At 42.4% G+C, this 9,134-nt stretch overlaps 1 long non-coding RNA gene across 1 annotated transcript; it reads right to left on the reverse strand.

The window, feature by feature from the left end:
* Positions 1-1,699: 1,699 nt before the first annotated feature.
* On the reverse strand, positions 1,700-6,135 carry LOC124693574. Its single transcript, XR_007000082.1, has 5 exons — positions 6,107-6,135; positions 5,848-5,991; positions 3,842-5,573; positions 2,324-2,451; positions 1,700-2,045 (listed from the first exon to the last, which is right to left on the reverse strand). It is a non-coding gene; the product is annotated as an uncharacterized LOC124693574 (long non-coding RNA).
* Positions 6,136-9,134: the final 2,999 nt, after the last annotated feature.

The raw sequence follows: 9,134 nt of genomic DNA on the forward strand, positions 1-9,134 counted from the left end.
GGCCCTGCTGATCCTGGGCTGGACTTCTCCCTTCATGATCAACAGCAACTGGGCCGCCCGATGGGCCACATGCCTCATCACCGTCTGTGGGCCACCCGGGCTTGCCGGATCTAGGCACTGTCGATGGTACACCTATGAAGTATACCCACAACAGGCGAGGTCTCCAGTGCTCGACTCCCCGCCGCGGCGCGCTTTGTCGGAGATAAGCGCGCCGCTCGGGCGAGGTCTCCAGTGCTCGACTCCCCGACGCCTAGCCGCGGCAAAGCGGAGAAAAAAAAACTGCGCTCCAAGTGAAGAATTGGGCGGTTCCATTGCGGGAGGAGATATGAAGAGGGTGACGGTGGCGATTCGAGACGACGGCTAGAATCGGACGGAGTCAAGTGGCGGGCGGCGGAGAAAGCGATGCAGAGACAGAAATTGTTTCTTGCCTCACACACTGAGTAGTAACCTTCTTTTCGTAGGTCTTCAGCCTTTTGGAGCGACAACAGTGGAAGAGAAGCCGACCTATTACATTTTGATGCCGGGAGAAAAGTCCACGAGCTTCCAACAGTTCGTTAGTGGTCTTGCTGATGATATCATGTCAGACCAACTTCCAGAAGGTCAAACGCCGGTTGTTGGAATGGACCCACCGGCCATGTTCATTCCCTCGGCCCAACGGGTTCTCTTCCGCGTGATCAATATGGTCATCGACATGATCGACGTTGGATTCTGCCCCAAGAAGCTTCACGAAGATAACATAGTAATCACCGAGTACTTTGAGATTGCAAAGCTGCTGATGGACAATCTGGAGCCGAGCTCGGATGAAGCGGTAGAAAGATGTGTCAAATCCCTAGGTGAGATGCTTCACAGGGTCGTTACTAACGCAAGCAAGATATACAAGGGCAACAAGCGTGCGAATCCCGAGTTCAGGTGTCTGCTTGGGGTGCTGGAGAATTACGAGCTTGGTGATGATCTTTACTTGGCGAGATTCCCAGCATGCAATTGTCCACTGGCCAACAAGACCAGCCTGTATGTGAGTATGTATGATTTTATCATCAGTATCCTCAAGTTCGCTGACCAACAAGCATACAGCCATGTGGTGGCCGAGCTAGATTGCCCACCGGGCTGGCCTGACGCACTGCAAAATAACACCCAGGTGGCCAAGGCCTACAAGAGGTAACAACAAACTTATCTGATATTTGGTACACCTTCTTTTCTTTCGAACATTTAGTTTGTTCTTTCTCTAAAGACTACATAAATTTTCACTGCAGGGGCTACTATGATCCCACTGCCAAGGATAAGAGGACGGACCCTCGTCTCGATCCGCTCCGTGCCCCCCGCAACGGTCATGCGCATCCTTACGACGACACCTTCGACCCTAACGCGTATCATGGCATGACAGTAACCAGGGAACAAATTGCACACGCCTTTTACTACGCATCACCGTGGCTTACTTGTCAAATGCAAGTTAGCTTGCACTACCTGGGAGAGCTCCGCCACCTCAAGACGGAGTTCCTCTTCGCCCATGGGATCGAGCAGAAGGCATGCACTAGGAAGAAATAGATGCCGATACCTCGTCCACAAAAACTAGATAGGCCAACTTTTCTTTTAGATCGGATTGCTAACTGTGACAAGTTATAGTTGCCCTCTTTTTTTGACACGCACTTCTGATCTTTGGATATATCTCTCTTTTTTCTTACTATTAGCACACATCTGACTCAACTGAAAACATACACCTTTCTCACAATGTTTCATTCAAAAAACTGATAACAGAGTTTTCTCAAGTTCCTTTATACACATCAAAACGAGAAAAAAAATTCTAGTATTCAGCTTTCAGAGCAGTAGAGGTACGGCACGGCCAAGTAGTTGTTGACGTGAACCTGAACATGATGTTGAGTTGTTGACGATGGTGAACGCCGGCGAGGCAAGCAGGTTTCCAATGTACCCAGCCACGGTGCTGTAGTCGAGGCCCAAGGAGCCGACACCAAGGCACTTGAGTCCGGATCCAATCTGCTGCACTCTGACTAAGTCTTTCTAGAACCAGCACAGCGCTGACATGGTGCTATCTGTTGGGAACAGGTATTTTCAGTCAAATCATATTAAAACACTACTAAGACTGAACAATTGCGTGCGTGTACAAAGACTTGATACCAAAAAAGAACATCCAACTAAAGTGAAGTTTTAGTAGGCTAGCTGACTATCTTAGACCACGAGTTTGAGTGATAAAAACTAAATACAGCAGATTCTACATAACTGAAATAAAACTTAGTGGTAACAGGAAAAAACCTTGAAATGGAAGGATACCCAATACATGGAAACAGAATCTTAGGATAGAAGCACCTACTTGGCAACCGTATATGGTGGCATTTTGGCCTTCTTGCCCTTCTATTATGTAACCAGCTGCTTGAAACTACCATCAGTGGCAGGGCATAACCAGATCAACCTCGTGATAGGAACCATCTATAAGATACACTGTTGAGTACAGAGACACAAGTTGCATAGATTGTCATTACCCTGTGGGCAATGAAACGGGAGGGGGCACAAGTAAAAGTGAGTAACATAGCACGATACACATGAAAAGTATAATGTTTAGCAATCTTCCAAGGACATATGCGCAATTTCAAGACCAATGTTAGTTCAACATTTAGTTTCAGAAACGTAACTAGAATGGTACGGTTAGTATCAAGATCAGAGTTCTAGAGATAACCAAAGCTAGATGAAGGTTTCTCCTAGTCATACCATGTTAGCTTCACAATAGCTTCCACCTCATTCAAAATTTACATTGACTAAGCAGCAATGGCAGATCAATCTATCACAAAACACTGACCTTGTATTTTCTCCCCTTCCTCCTCTAAAGAGAAACATGTTCTACAATGTTATCATCATGCTATTATCTTTGAAGAAATCATATGGAAGAAGCAACATCTAAATCTTATAGGTGTCTGGCACCCTGTATAGTAGCATGTTCTTATCTTGCAAGAAACCTCATTCCACTATAAAGGTACTTTCTTATATAATATAGGCATACCATCTCTGAAAGCTCGATTTCAAGCTTGCTCGGAGCAGAGTAATTTAGGTAAAATGATGGCTTTGTAGTTATAACTGGCACTAAGAGTAAAATTGTTATGCAGACTAATAGTTTTGGGCAATTGGACGGTAGATAAGTCATATATACAAAGTTTGGAAATGCATGGGACATCAAATAAATAGACAGGGACATCAAATAAATAGACATAGCATCCAACTCTACACAAATTAACTAAACCAGATAAGTACCCGCAGCTCAACTATATATACATAGTCATATAAAAGCTGAGACATCAATCCAACCGAACCACAAAAAAGCATATATTGCATTTTCTGAGCTACATGCGATGAAGAAACAACGAATGATGCCATCAGTCAGAAAGGTAGAAGCCCAAAAAGATAAAAATAAGAAGGATCAAAAGACCAGACAGCTCATAGAAGTAGATTGCGTGTGCATACCAGCACGAATCATAGGGAGCACACTGCAGACCAAGCACGCTGCAAACCGTATAGAAAACTTGGAAGATTTTTTTAAAGATGGTTTTCGGAGCAAATCGGGAACCTATGACTGCATATCATTGAACAAAAGAAATCAGAGTGCGAAAATACTTTCAAATAAAATTTAGTTATCCATGTACTGAATTTTGCCTTAATATTGTCAGTTCAAACAAATCACTGCCGTTTAGTTCATGTCAAAACCACTTTCTCAGTACATGTAAGTTCTCTAGAGTAAATTATGACAGTTCAGGTTTTCTCTTCATCAGAGGATCAACAAATCAGGCTTGCATCAAATAGATAAATGGTGATGAACCATGTTATTAGTAGAAGAAATTACCTAGATGCACCGTGGCTGGAAGATATTGATCTGCACACAACGAGGTATGCCGCTGGTGACAACTGAGACAACTGTTGACCACAGCCCACAGTGAGTGAGCACCATCTTGTATGACGCTGCGGAACTCAGCTACATGCCTTACTGCAAGGCTGAGAATTTTATGGTCAGTATGAAGTGATCTAAGAGATAACAATCTATTTCAGACTCTAGTCTAAGCACTCTTCACTTCAAATCTACCACTCTGATCCGTGCTTGGTGTGCAAGCTAACAAATGGCTTAGGCTGACATAATTTTTTTTTTTGAGAAAATGCAAAAGACTTTTGCGTTTCATTTCATTGGAAAGCAGGAGTTTGGCACAATCCTCCTAGGAAGCGAATTACAGGAAAACAAAAAAGGTTTCAGGGGACATCCCAGGTCTGTGGAGGGAGGGCACCCAAGCCTGAGGCTCCGGCCCTTGCCCAAAGGGATCAGGGCACAAGACCCAGTGAGTTACCTGCAGGCTACAAGGCAGCAAGAAGTTGGTGGGGCAGTGTTCAGGAATAATTGTCTGCCTCATTATCTGCTTCCTGACCCGTTGCTCTGCTCCATGATGGCGGCATCTAGATTATAGATTTTGACTACCTTGCTTCAAAGTCTAGCTATCTACTTATTATTCATTCAGATGTCATGTTATCTATCTAGGAATATTCCCGATGCAAAACCTCACATGACTGAGAGATACTTTTGATTCTTTCTATCAGATAGCCATACCTCAATATTAGATCTACATACCAGTTTACCAAAACTGCACTAATTAATAGCAACCTGTAAAAGCAATGGAGCGCATTTGTGTATTGATAAACTCTTGAATCTGTGTCAACATCTAGCTATTTACTTATTATTCGTTCATATGGCATGTCAATGGATAATAGAAAAAATAAGTTTCCTGTGCATTATTAAGTGAGCAGCCTGCCACTACCAAGCAAGCTGAATTGTAGCAAAACACCCTAAAACGCACGGAAGAGCTACCAAATGGTCACTTTCTGTTTCAAGGCTAAAATTCAAATGCCACAAGTAAAAGGAAATCAAATGAGTTAGCAGCAATTTCTAAGCACTCAACAGATAAGCAAGCTGAATTGTAGCAAAACACCCTAAAACTCACGGAAAAGCTACCAAATTGTCACTTTCTGTTTCAAGGCTAAAATTCAAATGCCACAAGTAAAAGGAAATCAAATGCGGTAGCAGCAATTTCTAAACACTTGACAGATAAGCAGTACATCAAGTCTAACAGTATACATGGGCATCATGGATTGTTATCACTCTACCAGAAGCATTCCTAACCGACCGATAACCGACTTGGGACTTACTTGTGCCTTTAGTTATCAGTACAACTATGGCTGGACCTACATTATGTACATAATGCATTATGCACATAATGTGCTTTCAGATTTTTCTTTTGAGATTGTGTTGCTGTATTTTTCACTTGCGAAAAAAGAAGGAATCCAACCATGTGTAGCTTAAAAAATTTAGACAGTCTTGGCCCAAAGATTATTAATCTCAAATCCAACTTATGGAGATATATCGAGGGTCGACACAATCAAAATGGCATGGCACTATTAGTTTTGGGACCTTACAGACTCGTAGGCAGATTCGACAACAGCCGGCAGATTAACATGATGTGTGGGCCTTCAAAGTCTACATATTTATCAATGTCATCATCTCACGGAACCAGTAAGCAGAACTAGGGCATTCTCTGCATGTAAGAAACAACAAAAATAGTTTCAGTAAACAAGCTTTCCAAGCGGCATTGCAATTGCTCAATCACATGCCTATTTTATGTTTGCAAATATCACCTTCAGTGCAACCAAATCATCAAATCACAACATGATGAAATGGATCTATGAATATGATTCATTCATCAGGTCGCAAATGCTTGCTGAGAAGGCATATTACAGATTCAGGGGAGCAAACAGTGCAATCTACAAGAGAAGAGGGAGTGGAAATAGAGATGGGGAGAATGGGCATACCTACTGCAGCGATGGATTCCATAAATACCAATGGTGTGGTTTAAGAAACTCCTGGACATACAAATCCATCTCCACGACAAAACTGACAGGGAGGTCGATGAAGCGGCTCCGCGCGCCTGCCCACGAGCCTGACCCAGAACAAGTCTGTAAAACAGACAGATAAATAGGACATAAATTGTGGATGTAAACAAGAGGATAACAACATTGCTGTAATGAAATCGCTGTTGGCGGTGCGGCCAAGATCCGGGAGGAAGCTAACCTATGGGAGAGGGCTCGAGTGCGATGCCTGCGTGTCCTTCTGCCGAATACCTGGGATGTACACTGATTTGTTTTTCTCGCGAGGGTTGTAACCTCCAAAACATTGTTCACCTTCTTCTTTTCAATGAAATGAAACGCAAAGGACTTTTGTGTTTTCTCGAAAAAAACATTCAAGCTCTGGTAATGAATGAGCCAACCATCTTGACCCCTACAACATAAAAACATGTATTAAATATGTTGTCAGTTGCAAAAAAAAAATAGTGATAAATTTCCTATGAGAGTCAAATCTATAGCAGGCATCCATCGCATCAGTAAAACAAAACATAAATAGATGGAATAAGCATTGCATCCCAGATTAAGCATTTTTTTAGAGAAATAGGGCAACGCCCCAGCTCCAAATATATTGAAGCCACCAAAGTCACAGACAACGTGCACACGAGCAACAGTTCCAAGTTCACACACTAACATAACTTACAGAACACCCACTCACGAACAGACAGCCAAAGGCACCGCAAACCAGCACAGAATACATCAAGGCCGACCGAAAGCTTGGAACCTTGCACCATCACCTACCAGGAACAACTCATTTGCTTCCAAAGTTCTCCTCAGGTCCTCCGCAGTGATCAGCATTGGACCAAGCCCCCTTGTGCAGTTCATGTCACAGACCTCCAGTGTCGTTCTCGCCCTCTTCTGTGGGGTTAACCAGGCTCCGGCCACAACAGCAGCGGCGGCAGCCGAGCTACCCCCCCATCTTGCTCAACATCGCCTCCAGCACCCCTCTTCCTTCCTCTTTCAACAGAATCTTCCACTGAGCAACGTTGTAAAGTAAGTGGCGCCACAACCCCTGCATGCCAAGCCATGGGGAACGGTTGAAAACAATGTCATTTCTGGTAATCCAGATAGTTCTCAACACAGCAGCAAAAATCATATTAACAGGATTGTTCTTTTTTTTGTCCTCCCAGAGAGAGGAGACAACATGCATATTTGAAATTACAAGCCCAATCTCCAAGACAGAACAGACTTCCCTCCATAGTTCATATGCCACAACACAATCAAAGAAAAGGTGTTGGCAAGACTCCAGCTCATTACAGAACACACAAGTCAAATCATCAACACTTTGTCTCTTAACCAAATTATCTCTAGTGAGCAATTTGTTATGGAACAGTAACCAAAGGAAAAAATGGATTTTAGGAGGAATTTTGATCTTCCAAACACAATGAATATTAACAGGCATGATACCACCAAAATTAATCACAGCATACATAGATTTAACACTATAAATGCCATTTGCTTCCCAATTCCAAATCAAACTATCTTTAGTACCATCAAAAGAAATAGTTTGGGCAATTTGTTGAATTTCAAACCATTGCAACATCAGATTATGGTCAAATCATCTCCTAAAAGTTACTTTCAGGGAAGACCCATCCCAGAGGTCAGCAATAGACCTATTCTGCTCATTGACTAGGATATAAAGCTCCCAGTACTGAATGGCAAAAGAACAAGAGCCAAACCAGTGATCTTCCCAAAACTTTATATTTCTACCATTCCCAACCTTCCATTGGTACCCCATTTTAGCAGCTCTGACAGCCCACATAACCCCTTTCCAAAAGGGAGAGGCACCATTCAGAGTGCAAGAGAAAAGGTTAGGATTGTCCAAGTTGTATTTATCCTCAACTATTTGCTTCCACAGTTTATCCTCACTTAAGTGATACCTTTTAATCCAAGAGGCTAAAAGGCACAAATTCATCTCTGCCAAGTCAGGAATGCCCAACCCACCAAACTCCTTTTTCCTAGTCACCAAGCCCCAGTTGGCTAGGTGATACTTATGGTGCCCCTCATAATTATCCCATAGGCAATGAGCCATCTGGGAATTAATAAGAGTAATAGCCCATTTTGGGAATTTAATAACACTAAGGAGGTAGAGAGGAATGCTAGCCAGCACACTTTTAACCAGCTCAAGTTTAGGAGCATGGCTAAGAAGTTTTCCTCTCCAGCCCCCAGCTCTATTGAGAATCTTATCCACAACAGGTTGGATATCTTCTTTTCTAAGTTTGCTATGATGAAGAGGAACTCCAAGATAATTCATAGGAAAATTCCCTAGCTTACAACTTAGGGATTGTGCAATAAGTTGAGCATCATCATCATTCACATTCATAGGTACAAGATCACACTTATGAAAATTAATTCTCATGCCAGACATATGCTCAAAACAAGCAAGAATCCATTTCAAGTTTATGGGAGTCTGAAGTTTATTTTCTAAGAAGAGGAGAGTATCATCAGCATATTGCATGCTAATTATCCCACCCCCTCCCAAATTTTGCATGAGCCCAGCAATCTGGTAATCACCAGCAGCTTTGCACAACACTTTAGTGAACACATCAGCCATAAAATTAAAGAGAATGGGAGAAATAGGGTCCCCTTGCCTCACACCTCTACTAGTCAGGAAGAACTGACTATTACAATCATTAATCCTGACACCAACAGAACCTTTAAACAATAAGCCCTCAATAACAGACATCCATCTAGGGCTAAAGCCCCTCATTCTCATAACCCTTAGAAGGAAATCTCTATCAACCCTATCATATGCTTTCTCATAATCTAATTTGAAAATTAGGCCAGAGAGCCCCTTATGCACTACATCATGAATGACCTCATGTGCAGAAACCACACTTTCCAAGATATATCTACCTTTGATAAAAGTTGTTTGGTTAGGAGAAATAAGATCCTCACTAACCAAACCTAGCCTATTCGTAGCACACTTGGAGAAAATCTTAAAACTGCAATTAGTCAAGGCAATAGGTCTGAATTTCTGTATAGTTACAGCATCAGCCTCTTTTGGAATTAAAGTTAATAGGGAAAAAATTAACCTATACAGGTCCAACTTTCCCTCATTCCAGTCCTTAACCATTGCCATGAAATCAGCTCTAATGAGCTCCCAGAAGTGTTGATAAAAAAGAAAAGAGAAACCATCAGGTCCAGGAGCACCTTCAGCATAAGAGCCAAAGATGGCATCCTTAACCTCTTTCTCA

The sequence above is a fragment of the Lolium rigidum genome, chromosome 2 (assembly GCF_022539505.1).
Source record: "Lolium rigidum isolate FL_2022 chromosome 2, APGP_CSIRO_Lrig_0.1, whole genome shotgun sequence".
NCBI classification, from domain to species: Eukaryota; Viridiplantae; Streptophyta; class Magnoliopsida; order Poales; family Poaceae; genus Lolium; species Lolium rigidum.